This window comes from Psammomys obesus, unplaced genomic scaffold (genome assembly GCF_907164565.1).
Source record: "Psammomys obesus unplaced genomic scaffold, mPsaObe1.curated_primary_1811, whole genome shotgun sequence".
Taxonomy (NCBI): Eukaryota; Metazoa; Chordata; class Mammalia; order Rodentia; family Muridae; genus Psammomys; species Psammomys obesus.
Window position 1 is genome coordinate 8,730,805 of NW_026589732.1, and position 18,166 is coordinate 8,748,970.

Sequence of the window (18,166 nt, forward strand, 5' to 3'; positions counted from 1 at the left end):
AAAAAAAAAAAAAAAAAAAAAAAAAAAAAAAAAAAAAAAAAAAAAAAGGAAACGTTCCAGACACAAAAATATTCAAGAAATCAAGGACAGTATGAAAAGATGAAACCTAATAATAGGAATAGACAAAAGAGAAGATTCCAGACTCCAAGACCCAAAAAATATTTTCTAGAAAAACATAGAAGAAAATTTCTACAATCTTAAGAAAGAGATGCCCTTAAACATACAAGAGGCCTACAGAACACCAAATAGACTAGACCAGAAAAGAACTCCTCCCACCACATAATAAACAAAACACTAAATCTACAGAACAAAGAAAAAACATTAAAAACAGAAAGGGAAAAAGGCCAAGTAACATATAAAAGGCAGACCTATCAGAATCACACCAGACTTCTCAGCAGAGATATGAAAGCTAGAAGGGACTGGGAAGATGTCATGCAGACACTAAGAGATCACACATGCCAACCCAGATAACTATATCCAGCAAAAGTTTCAATCAACGTACATGGAGAAAACAAAATATTACATGACATAACTAAATTTAAACAATATTTAAGCAGCAATCCTGCCCTACAGAAGATACTAGAAGGAAAACTCCAATAGAAAAAAAAAATCAACTACAGCTAAGAAAATACAGTATGCAGATAACTTCACAACAAAAAAAGTCAAAAGTAAACAAGCATACAAACACACTATTACCACCAACTCCCCAATAAAAGGAACTAACATTCATTCATTGGTAATTATTATCAACATCAATTGACTCAACTCTCCACTAAAAAGACATAGACTAACAGAATGGTTGCAGCAACAGGATCCAGCATTCTGCTGCAAAAACACCTTTGCATCAAAGACAGACACTACCTCAGAGTAAAGGGCTGGAAAAAGGTTTTTCAAGCAAATGGACCCAGAAAAAAAAGCTGAAGAAGCTATCCTAACATCTAAAAAATGGACTTTCAACCAAAATTAATCAAAAAAGATGAGAAGGGGCACTTCATTCTCATCAAAGGAAAAATTCATCAGGAGGACATCACAATCCTGAACATCTAGGCCCCAAATAAAAGAGCACCTGCATTTCATAAATGAAACATTATTAAAGCTCAAATCACACATCGATCCCAGCTCCTTAATAGTAGGAGACTTCAACACTCCACTATCACCAAGGGACAGATCATCTAGACAGAAGCTGAATAGGGAAATAATGACACTTACAGAGGTCCTAAATAAAATGAACCTAAAAGATGTCTACAGAATGTTTCACCCCAACACGAAAGAGTACACCTTCTTCTCAGCATCTCATGGAAACTTCTCCAAATTGACCACATAGTCAGGCACAAAGCAAGCCTCAACAAATACAAGTAGACTGATACAATAACCCATTGTATCATATCAGACCACCATGGTCTAAAACTAGACCTCAACAATAACAAAAAGCAAAAAGCCTACACACACATGGTAACTGAACAACTCTCTAATCAATGACATCTGGGTCAGGGAGAAAATAAAGAAAGAAATTAAAGACTTCTTAGAATTCAGTGAAATTGAAGGTACAACTTATCCTAACTTATGTGACACAATGAAAGCAGTACTAAGAGGAAAGTTCATAGCACTAAGTGCCTTCATAAAGAAATTCGACTGGGGGAAGGGCAAGGGAGGAGAAAAGGGATGGAGGGTGGAATTGGGAGGGGATGAGGAAGGGGGCTACAGCTGGGAAACAAAATGAATAAACTGTAAATAATAAAAAAATTATAATAAAAAATTTACAAAAAAGAAATTCAAGGCATCTCATACAAGCAACTTAACGGCATACCTGAAAACACTAGAAGAAAAAAAAAGCAGAAGCAGATACATGCAAGAGGAGTAGACGGCTGGAAATAATCACACTCAGGGCTAATATCAGTAAATTAGAAACAAAGAGAATAATTTAAAGAATCAACAAAACCAAGAGCTGGCTCTTTGAGAAAATCAACAAGGTAAACAAACCCTTGGCCAAACTAACTAAAAGGCAGAGGGACACTATTCAATTCAACAAAATCAAAAATGAAAAAGGGGACAAAACAACAGACCCTGAGGGAATCCAAAGAATCAGTAGGTCCTACTTCAAAGCCTTTATGCCACAAAATTTGAAAATCTAAATGTAATGGAGAATTTCCTTGATAGATTCCATTTACCAAAGATGAATCAAAATCAGGTAAAAAAAAATCAAATATCCATAGGTGTATGGGTTTTTAATTTGATTCCATTTATCCACCAGTCTGATTCTATCCCAGTACCATGTGGTTTTTGTTACTATTGCTCTATAGTACAGCTAGAGATCAGGGATGAAGATATCTCCAGACGATCTATGATTGTACAGTATTGTTTTAGATATTCTGGGTTTTTTGTTTTTCCATATGAATTTGAGAATTGTTCTTTCAAGGCCTGTAAAAAAATATGTTGTATTTTGATGGGAATTGCATTAAATCTGTAGATTGCTTTTGGTAGGATGGCCATTTTCAGTATGTTAATCCTACAGATGCATAAGCATGGGAGAGCTCTCCATCAGAGGGCCTCTGAAAGACTCTACCCAGCAAGGTATCAAAGCAGATGCTGAGACTCATAGCCAAACTTTGGGTAGAGTGCAGAAAGTCTTATGAAAGAAGGGGGAGGCATAAAGACATGGAGGGGACAGGAGGTCCACAAGGAGAGCAGTGGAACCAAAAAATGTGGGCACAGGGGTCTTTTCTGAGACTGATACTCCAACCAAGGACCATTCATGGAGATAACCTAGAACCCCTGCACAGATGTTGCCCATGGCAGCTCATTATCCAAGTGGGTTCTCTAGTAATGGGAACAAGGACTATCTCTGACATGAACTCAGGGGCTGGCTCTTTGATCACCTCCCCACAAGTGGAGAACAGCCTTACCAGTCCACAGAGGAAGACAATGCTGCCAGTCCTGATGAGACCTGATAGGCTAAGTTCAGAGGGAAGGGTAGGAGGACCTCCCCTATCAGCGGACTTGGGGAGGAGCATGGGATGAGATGAGGGCGGGAGGGCACGAGGAAGGGGGCTACAACTGGGATACAAAGTGAATAAACTGTAATTAAAAAATAAATTAATTTTAAAAACTCAAGTGACAACACACGCTGAAGAGGATGTGGAGAAAAGGAAATCCTCCTCCATTGTTAGTGGTAATGTAACCTTGTATAACCACTTTGGAAATCAATCTGGCACCTTCTCAGAAAATTAGGAATAGTGCTACTTCAAGATTCAGCTACACCACTCCTGGACATATACCCAAAAGATGCTCCACCATACAACAAGGAATTTGCTCAACTATGTTCATAGCAGCTTTATTCATAATAGACAGAATCTGGAAACAACCTAGATGTCCCTCAATTGAAGAATGGGTACATTTACACAATGGAATACTACTCAGCTATTAAAAACAAAGAAATCATCAAATTTGCTGGTAAATGAATGGAACTAGAAAAGATCATCCTAAGTGAGGCAATCCACAAGAAAAAAGACACTATGGTATATACTCACTTATAGGTGGATCTTAGATATATAATATAGGATAAACATACTAAAATCTATAGTCCTAAAGAAAGTAAAAAACAGAAGTACCCTAGGGAAGAGGCTCATTCAGAAGGCAAACAGGATAGACATCAGAAGTAGGAGAAGACAGGGAATAGGACAGAAGCCTTCCATAGGGGGCTTCTGAAAGACTCTACCTATCAGGGTATTGAAGGAGATGCTCAGACTCATAACCAAACTTTGGGCAGAGTGCACGGAGCCTTATGGAGGAAGGGGAGAGAGAAAGACATGGAAGGGACAGGAGCTCCATGAGGAGACCAATAGAGTAAAAAATCCTGGGCCCAGGGTGGCCTGCAAGTTTCATGATTTCCTTGTTTTTAATTGCTGAGTAGTATTCAGAGCAACTGAACCAAAAAATCTGGGCGCAGGGGTCTTTTTTGAAACTGATACCCCATACAAGGACCATTCATGTAGATAACCTAGAACTCCAGCATAGATGTAGCCCATGGCAGCTCAGTATCCAAGTGGGTACCCTAGTAATGGGAGCAGACACTGTCTCTGACATGAACTCACGGGCTGGCTCTTTGATCACCTCCACCTGAGGGGCGAAAAAGCCTTACCAGGGCACAGAGGAAGACAATGAAGCCAGTTCTGATGAGACCTAATAGGCTAGGGTCAGAGGGAAGGGGAGGAGGACCTCCATTATCATTGGACCTGGGGAGGGGCATAGAAGAAGAAGAGGGAGGAAGGGTAGGATTTGGAGGGGATGGGGAAGGGGCCTACAGCTGGGATACAAAGTGAACAAACTGTAATTAATAAAAATAAAATAAAATTTAAAAAAAGAGAGAGAAGTGCTTGAGGTTGTGGTAGAAAAGTAGCCACTAAGGCTGAAGATAGGGCTTTGTGATTAAGAACATATGCTTCTCTTGCAGATTACTAGGGTCCTGTTCCCAGCCTCCATGTAGCAGATCACAACTATCTGCGACTCCAGTTACAAGAGATCCAACTCCTTTTTCTGGACTCCTTGTGCACCAGGCACACATGTGGCATACACACATGCATTCAGAAAAACACTCATGTACATACAATTTTTAAAAAATTAAATTGTAGAAAAAAGAAAAGTAGATACTGCATAAAAGCAATATCTTGAGTAAATATAATGGTTCAGGAAATAATATGGACTCAACTGTATGGAAAAAAACTTTGTTACTACCATAGAGAAATGCTGTAAAATATGAATTGAAAAGAAATAAAGAACTGGGCGTGGTCATTCACACATGTAGTACTAGTACTTTGGGGTATGAGGCAGGAGTATTACTATAAGTTAGAAGTCACCCTGAGCTACAAGCTGAATATCTTCAGTCCAAATTGGACTACAAAGTGAAGCCCTATCTCAGGAAATAAATGAATTAACTAAAAGGCTGAATAAGCATGTTTAAAAGAAGAAAAGAAATCTGTCACTTATCAATATAAGATTGGGGCTGGGGAGAAAGCTTAGTTGACAGAGCATTTGATTTGTAAGCATTAGGAGCTGAGTTTGAACCGTAGATTCTACATTAAAATACAAAACAGAACCCTGAATGTATAAGGCCAGCGCTAGAAAAGGCAGAGACAGGTGGATTTCTGGTACTCATGCCAGCCAGCCTACCTACGTGGCGAGCATTAGACCACTAAGAGACTCTGTTTCAAATACCAAGGTGGACAGCACCTAAAGAGGTACACCTCTGATGTCCAAACCACAGCACACACATGCACGCGTACCGTCACATATTTCTTCAGCTGTGCATGTGTACACGCACACACACACACACACACACACACACACACACACACACAAACATACACACCACAAATGGAGGAAGAGAAACTGAAGTGAGTACAGCAGTGTACTCAGAGGTGGTGAGTACACCCGTTAAAGCGTTAGCTCCTCAGTCAGTCGCGACCTGATTACTAATGCTTCCATGAGATCAGAGAGACTTCAGGCACTTCTACATGAGAAGCTGAAATCTCACAGGACTGACAAGTAAAGGAATATGAGATTTACCTTATGGTCCAGTTCTGATGGTCTGATAACTACTGTGTATGCCATGTGGATTTTGTGTAAAAAAGAGACTGCAGAAAGGAATTGATGAGAATTTGTTCTTGAAGTGATTAAACAGTTTCTTATTTAAAAAAATAATGTAAAGCAGCCTTACCAGGCCAGAGAGGAAGACAACGCAGTAGTCCTGATGAGACCTGATAGGGTAGGGTCAGAGGGAAGGGGAGGAGGACCTCCCCTATCTGTGTACTGGGGAAGGGGCATGGGAGGAGAAGAGGAAGAGAGGGTGGAATTGGTAGGGGCTGAGGGAGGTGGCTACAGCTGGGATACAAAGTGAATACATTGTAATTAATAAAAAATAAATTTAAAATATTTAAAAATAATGTAAAGAAGGCATTTCCTGGTGAGAAAAATTTGACCCATAAAGAAAGGCATCAATAAATTGCCCAAGGAGAGTTTTAAATGATAAAAGACCATAAGAAACAGTGGTCCTGACATTCTGGGTCACTATAGTTATGTGAAGATATCACAGGTTTCTAAGCATGTGTGAGAAGGAAGCCCTGTGTTTGTTTGTTTGCTTGCTTGCTTGCGTTTGTTGTTTTGTTTTTTTGTTGACACTCTACCATCTTGTGTGAGCTTTCTTTATTACTTCAGACAAATAGAATGCTGCCACTTGGAACATGAATTGTTCTTCTATCCCCAAATTCATTTCATTCATGTTTACTATGTGAGATCTTGAAGGAATTACAACACTTAATCCTCATGCAAACCCCGTGAGATGGCATGTTGTCATCCTGTTCTGGGTGTAAGTGCAACCAGAAGGAATTTGTTGTCATTATCGGCGAGGTCTCAAATGGCACCAGGTGGATTCTGCGGCTTTAGGAACATGCATTCCTAGTTAGTGTGTAATTAAACATTTTATGTATGTCTTACTGACTCCAAGACTCTCTTCTCTTGAAGCTAAAATGAAGCTCCAATAAATAGTTTGACCTTACACAAAACTAAGTATCTTTTAGAGCATCCGAGTTGCTGTCACAACTGCACTCCAGTGCGGTGGGGAAAGGACCAGCATCAATCAATAATCCAGCCAAATTTTAATGCGGCTAAAGGAGAAGACTCTGTTACTCCAATCAGTGAATCTTATGGAAAGGGAGTACACAAACATCTCCGAATCGCCTCACGAGTAGACAGTTATTGGCAGGTTCCAGATATACAAACACGCGTGAAAATATTGAAGTGTTATTGTTCTCGTCTCAGTTGTCGCGCTCAAGACCTCCATATCCAGCTCAACAAATCCACAGATATACTCAACTCTTCACTAAAAACAAGGCTTCCCCCCTATGAGCAGTCTATTATAGCTGGAAGCTGGCATACAACATGCTGTTTTTCTTTAATTCTGGTCCCAGATATTTCTTTACATCACTGATGATACTTCCCGGTAGAAATAATAATTGATACTTGCAGCACTATGAAGTTAATACTCATAGTCCTACTTACAGACAGCAGTGATAAAGTATAAAAATCTTGCCTCTACTAGCTAATATATGAGTCACTTTAAAAATACCAAGTTTTGAAATTATCTTTCCTTTTGCAGCAGAGCTATTTTTAGGCTATTTTCTGACAAAGTAAACATTTACTGTGGACTCAGCTTTATGCAGGCATAGAAAAGATTGTTTGGTTAAAGAGTTTCTTTTAAAGGAAAATTTCTTACCTTTCTGTTTGGCAAGAATCTGAGGGGAGGAGGACCTCCCCTATCAGTGGACTAGGGGCGGGACATAAGAGAGGGAAAAGGAGGTAGGGTGGGACCAGGAGGAGATGACAGAGGGTTCTACAACTTGGATACAAAATGAATAAATTATAAATAATAATAATAATAATAATAATAATAATAAAAGAATCTGATAATTTCACAGGAAAATCCTGCTGCTAGGTTATGGTCCTTTCTTCTTTCTTTCCTTTCTTTCTTTTCTTTCTTTCCTTTCTTTCTTTCTTTCTTTCTTTCTTTCTTTCTTTCTTTCTTTCTTTCTTTCTTTCTTTCTTCCAGGAAACAAAATACAGTAACCCCTACACCTTACTCTGCAAAGCTCTTGAGAAAATTCTGCAGTGTTTATGTAGTTCCTTTTTTATCTGATTCACTGATTGCAATAATAAGTTCTAACTTCACTGATTGCAATAAGTTCTTCTCCTGTTAGCTGCATTAAAATTTGGTTGGATTATTCTTCCTTATCAATTTTGCATTGGTCTTCATCCTTATTTCTTATAACATAAGGGCAGAAAAATCTCTGTGATTCTTTTAGTGCAAATATTTCACTTAGCTCTCCTCCATCTCCTCTCTAACTACCCCCCGAGGACCCGTGAACACTTCTCTCTCCAAACTCTCAACCTAATGTCCTTCTTTTACAAATTTAACTTTTTGCAAAACCTTCCTGAATCCAAATAGTGTTTCCCTATGCACACGGGTGTAGGGTCATGTACTGGAGCTTGAGGAACCTACCAGTGGTCACACTTCTACAGAAAACTGCCTCTGTCTTACACAGCAGCTATCACATGCCAGCAGCTCCTCATGAATGGTGGAAGTTGTTCGCTTAGTGAGTGAAACATTTTGAATTAACTCAGGATATTCTTGAGAAAGTTTAACACACACACATACATACATACACACATATACACACCAGACACACACACACCAGACACACACACACCAGACACACACACACCAGACACAAACACATACACACAGACACATACACACACCATACACATACATCCACATAAACATACACATGTACACATCCACACACACATACACATGCAGGTGTACATATACACACACACACAAACAGGCACACACACACACACAGACACACACAGAGAAAATCTCTCATAGAAAACTGTTAGGGTTTAATTGTGTCCTCCCCCCACCTTAAGCTCTAATTTCTGTTTCCTCAGATCTCAAAAGATGACCTCATCCTCCCCACTCCTTTCAGCCCTTCTTGCTCCTTTTTTCCCCTTTCCCCCTTTATGCCACTGGTGTTATAGCACCTTCATCACTTAAAAGTTCTACCATAATCTCCTGCTGCCTTCCTTCTTCCATGGAAGAAAGAAGGAAGGAGGGAGAAAAGGAAAGAAGCTCCCACTGTAATTGAAAGTATAACAAAAAAATAAAAGTAACTTAGAACAGTGTAAGTCAAATAATGTAAGAATAAAAATGAAAAATGTGATAGGTTGCAAGTGGGCATTAGGACTTAAGCAATAGTAACTCATTTGGTTTGATGCTATTCAATCTCCCTTACTATAGAAGTTACCAGACTTGTTTTAAAGAGAAGAAAATCAATGCCTGCAAATGTATGGTACTCATAAATCAAAAGGCCATGCCTTTTAGCTTTCTGGAGTCATCCTGTTATACAAAGCACAGGATCTGTTTGCAAAAAATGATGTGACCAGTAATGACAATGTAAGAATGGAGCTGATGTCAAGTGAGAAGAGAATAGACAGAAGTGTGGGGCGGAGGAAAGTGTTAATATCTTCCAATTAGAAAGTAAGAAAGGAAGACTAATTAAAAATAACACAGATAATAAAATAATTAACATATTATTATGACTATATGACCCAAAGATGGAAGCTGGGGAAAGTATATATGATAACTGTATAAAGTAAAATCTTAGCACTTCTACTGATGAGGCCTGCAACTTGTTTATACCAGTAGAAACCAGAGTCAATTATAGCTGACTAATGGAAAAACACTTATTAAAAGAGTATTGGAAAACTATGCAATGTTCAGGATAACATAATCATGTTTAGGATTAATCTTCCAGTGACAATGACCAAGACCACAAAGTAAGACTAATACAGAAAGGAGCTTCCTATATAGGACTGCTGCACCAAATTCTAAAGAAAACCAGTGTCATGGATGGTCTTGAAGCTCTCCATTCCATCCACAGCTGTAAATATTGTTTTGTTTTGCTTTCCCTCAGAGCAGGGGAATGAGAGGAGAATCATACCAAAGCTTTACAAATACATGGCTTGGGCTGAGCTCAGAACATTTCTATCCGCTTTAACTATCCCTAGGCCTAAGCCTAGAAGCTTCTAGCCTGCAAACAATCTAATCATCTTCAAGCCCAGACCCTGAAGGTCTCAGCTTTCAGCCTCCATCTGCTAACCAACCTTGGCCTAGAATATTTCAGCCTCTGAGACTTACTGCTTAATAAGTTTACCTTTCCTAGCTCTTTCTGAACTCTGGCTGGGTGTTACAACTCAGCTGTTCTGGCTCAAAAGTCTTCTCCAAGCTGACTGATTCAATCCTGCTTCTCTCAATTTCTGACTGAATTTCTCTACTTGGAAAAATTGTCTCTGAACTCTACAAACTGAACTGCACTGCTGGCACTGACCGCCTGAATTGAATGGAACCGCACAAACTCAACTGAACCGCACTGAACTAAACTCGACTCTCTCTACCTGCACAGGTTTTAGGGAGCCTCTCTTTCCTGTCCTGTTCTTGTGTGAGTAGGGTGTATCTTATTCTGTCAAATCTTTCTTTGATTCATCACTTTTTCTGTTCCTTAATTAGACATCATTGTTTGGGAAAAAAGGTTTGTACAAAGGGCAGGTCTGTGTTCCAGCCAGAGGGATTAAAGGTGTGATGTATCTGCATTACAGCCAGCTCATACAGACCTAGGTCTTTGGATGTGATGCTTTTGCAGAGTAGCCATGTTGCTCGATTAAAAATTCCTCTACGCACCGCCACCTGATGCTCTTTATAAAGAGCCAACCAAAGCCCATTTTCTCAGCTCACTTCCAAAGCAAAATGTTGATTATCACTGGATGGGTGAGAGGCTGCGATATGTCCACTAACATATCCTCTGCTTAAAAAGGATCTTGGGAGTTCTTTTTCTGATTTAAGGAAGAAAAGATTCAAAACCTAAACATTCACCAAGGAAGAGTATCTGAGGAGTTGCACAGCAGAAAGCTAAACAAAAGCATTTTGTTATCAAGAAATGATGAATCTAAAAACAGAGTACAAGTATACCTTCTACAGCTTTAAGATAAGCACCAGGCAAAACAAAAAGCAGAAATAATCTAAGGCACTTGCATTCTGGGTAATGGAACAAAAGACAAACAAAATAGGACAAGAACACAGGAGACTTTTTATAAATTCTTCTGTTGACTTTATTGTTGCCAGAATAATTGGGTTTATTATACTTAAATCTCAAAAGAATAAAGAGGTGTGGGAGGGGGCTTGCCTGGATAGACACTTTCTCCACCTATGAGCTAGAGAATTAAACAAGGTCCCCTTTTAAAGGTAAAAATTAAAGAACGCAATTTAACATGACAAAATATGTCGAGGTTTAAGCAGAAAGAGATCTCTGCTTAATCTAAATACTATTAACTAAATCTAATTAACTAAATACTATGTTTTTTATTTTAGTGAATTTTGGGAAAGCTTGTGTATGAACATAAAAATAAGGAAGAAACAATGGTTTCAGGTCCTTTGACTTTTTTCCCCTCACCAAGCCTAATGACTCAATTTGATCCCTGAGACCCACATGATGGAAGGAGACAACAATTCCTACAGGTTGTTCTCTGACCTCCACGTGCACGGCATAGCACACATGCTCACACACATACTAAACAAGCAAATGTAGTATAAAAGAAATGGTTATTAGTGTTATTACATGCATTGGTAGTTGACTGTTCTGTATCGCTGTACAGTATTCCACTCTCCTGTCTCAGTGTACCCGAATCTCTTTTTCCATAGGCATCTACTATAAATGTCTATTTGGATGGATTCCAGTTTGATGTAATTATGAGCAAAATGTTATGTCAGATGTTTAGTCAGGGGTAGAATTTCTGTCACAGTGCTTTATGTGTTTGTCCTTAGTTAAAAACATATATTTTTATCACCTTCTATGAAACAACACGTTTAGTTCTGATATCCCATTTTTAATGTTCATGTCAAATTGATAGTCTTTCTTATATATTATTCACATAGAACTTCCTTTTCTCCGTTTCTTCATAAGATTAATTCTTTCCTCTTCCCATCTTCTTTTCTCTCTGCTCTTCTGTCCAATTTTTTTCCCCAACACCCTTTTCTTCTTGATATGAGAAAATGGAATTAATCATTTTCTGCCTTTTGTAACACTTTAAAAAATAGAGCAAGGTTTCTTGGTGCTTAGAGTATTTTATAAGAAAGCAAGTGTCTGACCAGTTTTTGTTTGATTTCAGGACGGGGTTTTCTGTGTACCACTGACTGTCCTGGAACTTACTCTGTAGACTAGGCTGGCTTCCAACTCAGAGATCCACCTGCCTCTGCCTCCCACATGATGGGATTAAAGGCGTGCACCACCACTGTCCAGGTTCTGACTTGAATTTTTTAAAACTGTAAATTATTCAGTGATTGTTCAATTATACTTCTTCAATATTAGAATGTAATGCTGAAACAATCATAAGGGTAGAAACAGCATAGGATTTCTTTAAGACAAGATTTCCATATTTTTATTGGGAAGCTGTAGGTATTATATGAAAACATTGGAAATGTGTATGTTTTATATAATAGGATGTAGCATTCCTTGTAGAAAATTCAGTAAGTGTTTAGAATAAAAACTGGACATTAAATCATACGGTAATTAAATTGCCTTTGACAATTGGTAAGGGCATGCTTCATGCTGCACGGAGAGGGGTGTGGTCGAGGGCTCTGAGGATATAAATATGAGAGCCCAGAAAGACAAAGTGTGGCATGGGGCAGTGGTGAACAGTGAGTGGTGGTTTGAAGAGACCAGAGACAGATGGTGTGGCAGTTGGGAGCAGATAGACTGAGAGAACTGCTTCAGGGCGCAGCAGCTTGGAGGAGACTGCTGGCTGTGTTTGCTATTGATGGAGACTGGTATAGCCCTACAAGAACCCACTGACCCTCCGCAGCCCGGAGAAACAAAGGGGTCTGCACCTCATTTCCCCACTAAGCTTCTCTCTCCTACTTAGGGTTGGGGTATCAGGAGGGAGAGCCTTTATGGGACTCCAATAAAGCAGAGTTTTAAAAAGAGCACTACGGTAGCCTTTGAAGTATCTGATCTTAGAGAGATCCTGCATCTCTTTAAGTATGTGTGCATAGCTAAACCCCTTGAGTAGACTCTCACCATCAAGGCATCATTCTTGTGGCCCCAATGAAAGCCATATTTTTGCCTTTAATTTTAGTAATACCATTAGCATTTGTAAGTGTTTTGTCAAAACCTGCCTTATATTCTTGACCCAAATGTGAATGTGTTCTCAGTCCTCTCCTTACCAAAGCACACATTTCCACACATCTATGCTGTCTCTCCCTATAAAATGTCTGAACTTGGTGAGCAGTAACTCTACCACAGCCCGAAGGCCATGCCACCTCAACCTAACAACTTAGTCAGTTCTAACTTCATCCTCACTCAAGTTTCAGGACACGTGCAAAATGCAGCTAGATTTTTTTTTTTAAGAATCCAACACTGGGGACTCTAGCCATGTTTCAAACAGAATCGTTGTTTTCCTAAAAAACTTCACAGGCTTGGCTGCCAGTGTCTACATCTCTTTAGGCATTTTGACTTTGTGAGGTGTCATCAAAGATAGTTCATTAAGTTCTGATTTTTCAGTATTTCAGCACTTCTCTAATCCACAATAGACATTTCCCCTTTCTTCCTGAAAACTAATTCTAAAGCCTTGCAGGCCATATGGCCAGCGTGGCCACAGAGTGTCCCATGTCCAGTTTTCTGCATAACTTACTCTTCTCATTGTTGACACAAAATCCTTAGTTAAAAAGCAACCTAAGTAAGCTAAGATTCATTTTATTTCAGGGCTTTAAGAAGCAGCTGCCCCAAGTACGGGTCTCCCTGCCCAGCGTGCAAACAGTGGACACCACTGAGCTGATGGATCTCCTACACCTTCTTTTTTTTCCCTGTGAGCCCAAATCTGAGAGTAGAGGACAGGAGGATCCCTTGTGCTTTCCGAGTAGGCTTGTGAGCCAGTAAGTGTGCCTTCCAGTGAGTGCGTGCAGAGGCCCAGATCCAGGGTTCTCTACTCTAGCAGCCAGACATCGGACCCCTCCCACCCACACCCTCACTGTCAGCAACATAGGAATCCTTGGGACAGCGTTATCAACACTGAAGGCCCTGATCTGTGGGTCTACCTGTGGAATATAGGCAAACAGTTCCTGGAGCCCAGACAGATCTGAATACCAGGAGGACAGTCCGACAAGCCTGTAGGCCACTGAGGTACACCTGCCCAGGACACCTGCCCATGTTTATGGTGCTCGCAAACAGTGGCAGCACCCCCTCCTGTGCTTAAGCTCCACCCTTCTCGGCATGTATATGCTCTAGCACCGTGCCCTTCCAGGCACACTTCCATGCACACACCAGTGCTTGCACACTTGTGCCTGCAAACTTCCTTAGCTACAGCTGAAACACCAACTCGCAAACTTGTGGACCTCTCTCATCTTCCTAAAGGATACTCCAGACACCAGAGACAGACAGACTCAGTCTGAAGTATAGATTCCAGGAACAAACAGCAAAGGTTACAGACAAGCAGATGGCTAGAGGTCAGTGTAAGAACACATCCAACAAAAATCAGGATATCATGGCTTCACCAGCAACCCAAAAAAATCCATGGATATTCTAATTCATCGGGAACACAGGAAAATGATCTCAAATCTACACTTATCCAGTTATTAGAGGCACATAAAGAGGAAATGAACAAAGCTCTCAAAGAAAAAATAAAAGCGGAAAAGTTCCAAACACAAAACACCCAAGAAATCAAGGACCTCCGTGAAAAGACAAAATCCAAGAATAATAGGAATAGGTGAAAAAGAAGATACAAGGTCCAGAAAAAATTTTCAAGAAACTCATGGAAGAAAGTTTTCCCAACTTAAAGAAAGAGATGCCATAAACATACAAGAGGCCTACAGAACACCAAATAAACCAGAAAACAAACTCCTCATGTCATATCATAGTCAAAACACTAAATCTACAGAAAAAATAAAAAATAAAAAAGCAGCAAGGCCAAGTAACACATAAAGGTAGACTCATCGGAATCACACCAGGTTTCTCAACAGAAACCATGAAGGCCAGAAGGGCCTGGGCAGATGTCATGCAGATCCTAGGAGACCACAGATGCCAACCCAGAAAACTATACCCAGCAAAGCTTTCAATCAGCATAGATGGAGAAACAAAATATTCCATGACAAAACTGAAATTAAACAATATTTACCCAGCAACCCAGCCTTAAAGAAGATACTAGAAGGAAAACTCCAACCCAATGAAATCAACTACACCCAAGAAAACACAGTATGTAGGTAATGTCACAACAAAGAATTAGAAGAAAACAAGCATAGATGCACAGTAACTCCACAAACTCCACAATAAAAGGAACTAACATTCATTGGTCACTATTATCTATCAATATCAATGGACTCAACTCTTCAATAAAAGACACAGACTAACAGAATGGTTGCAGAAACAGGATCCAACATTCTGCTGCATCCAAGAAACACACTTCTGCAACAAAGATAAATACTACTTCAGTGTAAAGGGCTTGAAAAAAATTTTTTTCAAGCAAATGGACCCACAAAACAGGCTGGGTAGCTAGCCTAATATCTAATAAAATATATTTTCAATGAAAATTAATCAAAAAAGATGAGGAGGGTGACTTCATTCTCTTCAGAATGAAAAATCCTACAGGAGGACATCACAATCCTGAACATCTATGCACCAAATACAAGAGTACTGCATTTGTAAATGAAACATTAAAGCTTAAATCACACATCGATCCCAGTACCTTAATAGTTGGAGACTTCAACACTCCACTCTCACCAAGGGACAGATCATCTGGACAGTAGCTAAATAGGCAAATAATGACAATTACAGAGGTCCTAAATAAAATGAAACTAAAAGATGTCTACGGAACTTTTCACCCAAACTCAAAAGAGTATACTTCTTTTCAGCACCTCATGGAATCTTCTCAAAAATTGACCATATAGTCAGCCACAAAGGAAGCCTTAATAGATATAAGAAGATCAAAATAATCCCTTGTATCCTATGTGTCCACCATGGCCTAAAACTAGACCTCAACAATAACAGAAATAACAAAAGCCTACTTACACATGGAAAGTGAACAATATGCTACTCAATGACAGCTAGGTCAGGAAAGAAATAAAAAAAGAAATCAAAGACTTCCGAAAATTTAATGAAAATGATAGCACAACTTACCAAAATTTATGGGACACAATGAAAACTAAGAGGAAAGTTCATACCACTAAGTGCCTCCAGAAAGAAGTTTGAGACATGTCATACAAGCAACGTAATGGCACACCTAAAAGTCCTAGAAAAAAACAAAAGCAGCAGACATACCCAAGAGGAATAGACAATTAGAAATAATAAAACTCAAAGCTGAAATCAATGCATTAGAAACAAAACAGTCTAAAGAATCAATGAGACCAAGAGCTGGTTCTTTGAGAAAATCAACTAGATAGAAAAACCCTTAGCCAAACTAACTAAAAAGGCAGAGAGAAACTATCCAAATGAGCAAAATCAGAAATGAAGAGGCAGACATAATGATAGATGCTGAGGAAACCCAAACAATCATTAGGTCTTACTGCAAAAGCCTATATGCCACAAAATTTGAAAATCTAAATGAAATGGACAACTTTCTTGATAGATTCCATTTACCAAAATTAAATTTAAGATTATATAAATAGATTAAATAGTCCTATAACCCCCAAGGAAACAGAAGCAGTCATCAAAGTTTCTCTTCCAAAAAAACCCATAAAAACCCAGGACCAGATGGTTTCAGTGCAGAATTCTACTAGACCTTCAGAGAAGAGCTAACTCCAATCCTCTTCAATCTATTCCACAAAATAGAAACAGAAGGAAAATTGCCAAACTCATTGTATGAAACCACAGTCACATTGATACCTAAACCAAAGACCCAAGAAAAAACTTCAGACTTATCTCTCTTGTGAATATTGATGCAAAAATACTCAACAAAATGCTTGCAAACCAAATCCAAGAACACTTAAAAGATATCATCCACCATGATCAAGTAGGCTTCAACTCAGGCATGCAGGGGTGGCTCAGTATACAGAAATCCATCAATGTAATCCACCATATAAACAAACAGCAGAATAAAAACCACATGATCATCTCCTTAGATTCTGAAAAAGCATTTGACAAAATCCCACACCCATTCATGTTTAAAGTCTTGGACAGGTCAGGAATACAAGGCACACACCTAAACATGATAAAGGCGATATACAACAAGCCTATAGCCAACATCAAACTAAATGGAAAGAAAGTTAAATTAGTCCCACTGAAATCAGGGACAAGGCAAGGCTGCCCACTCTCTCCATATCTCTTCAACATAGTTCTTGAAGTCCTAGCTAGAGCAATAAGACAACTAAAGGAGATAGAGGGGATACAAATTGGAAAGGAAAAAATCAAAGTATCACTATTTACAGATGATATGATAGTACACATGAGTGACTCACAAAATTCTACTAGAGAACTCCTTCAGCTGATAAACACCTTCAGCAAAGTGGCTGGATACAAAATTAATTCAAAAAATCAGTATATGATTCTTCCTGTATATGAAAGACAAAAGGGCTGAGAAAGAAATTAGGAAAACTACCTCCTTCACAATAGCCATAAATAACATAAAGTACCTTGGTGTGACTCTAACCAAGCAAGTGAAAGTCCTGTATGAAAAACTTTCAAGTCTTTGAAGAAAGAAATTGAAGAAGATATCAGAAAATGGAAAGATCTCCCATGCTCATGGATCGGTAGGATTAAAATAGTGAAAATGGCCATCCTGCCAAAAGCAATCTACAAATTCAATCCAATTCCCATCAAATATTAACACATTTTTACAGAACATGAAAGAACAATTCTCAATTTCATATTGAAAAACAAAAAACCCAGAATTGCTAAAACAATCCTATATAACAACAGATTGTCTGGAGGTATCTCCATTCCTGATCTCAAGCTGTACATAAGTGATAGTAACATAAACTTCATGGTACTGGCATAGAAACAGAATGGTGGATCAATGGATTCAAATGGAAGACCCAGAAATAAACCCCCACACCTATAGATACTTGATTTTTTGTAAAAGAAGCCAAAACTATACAATGGAAAAAAGACAGCATTTTCAACAAATGGTGCTGGTCTAACTGGATGTCTACATGTAGAAAAAGGCAAATAGACCCATATTTATCACCCTGCATTCAAATAAAGTCTAAGTGAATTAAAGACCACAATACAAAAGTAGACACACTAAATCTGTTAGTGTGAAGAAAAAGTGGGAAAGAGCCTGGAACTCATCGGCACAGGAGACAACTTCCTAAACAGAACACCAACAGCACAGGCCCTAAGAGCAACAATCAATAAATGGCACCTCATGAAACTGAAAAGCTTCTGTAAAGCAAAGGATACTGAGAACAGAACAAAATGACAGCCTACAGACTTGGAAAAGATTTTACCACCCCTATATCTGACAGAGGGCTAATACTCAGAATATATAAAAAACTGAAGAAGTTAAACACCAACAGACCAAGTAATCCAATTAAAAAATGGGGTACAGAGCTAAACGAAGAATTCTCACC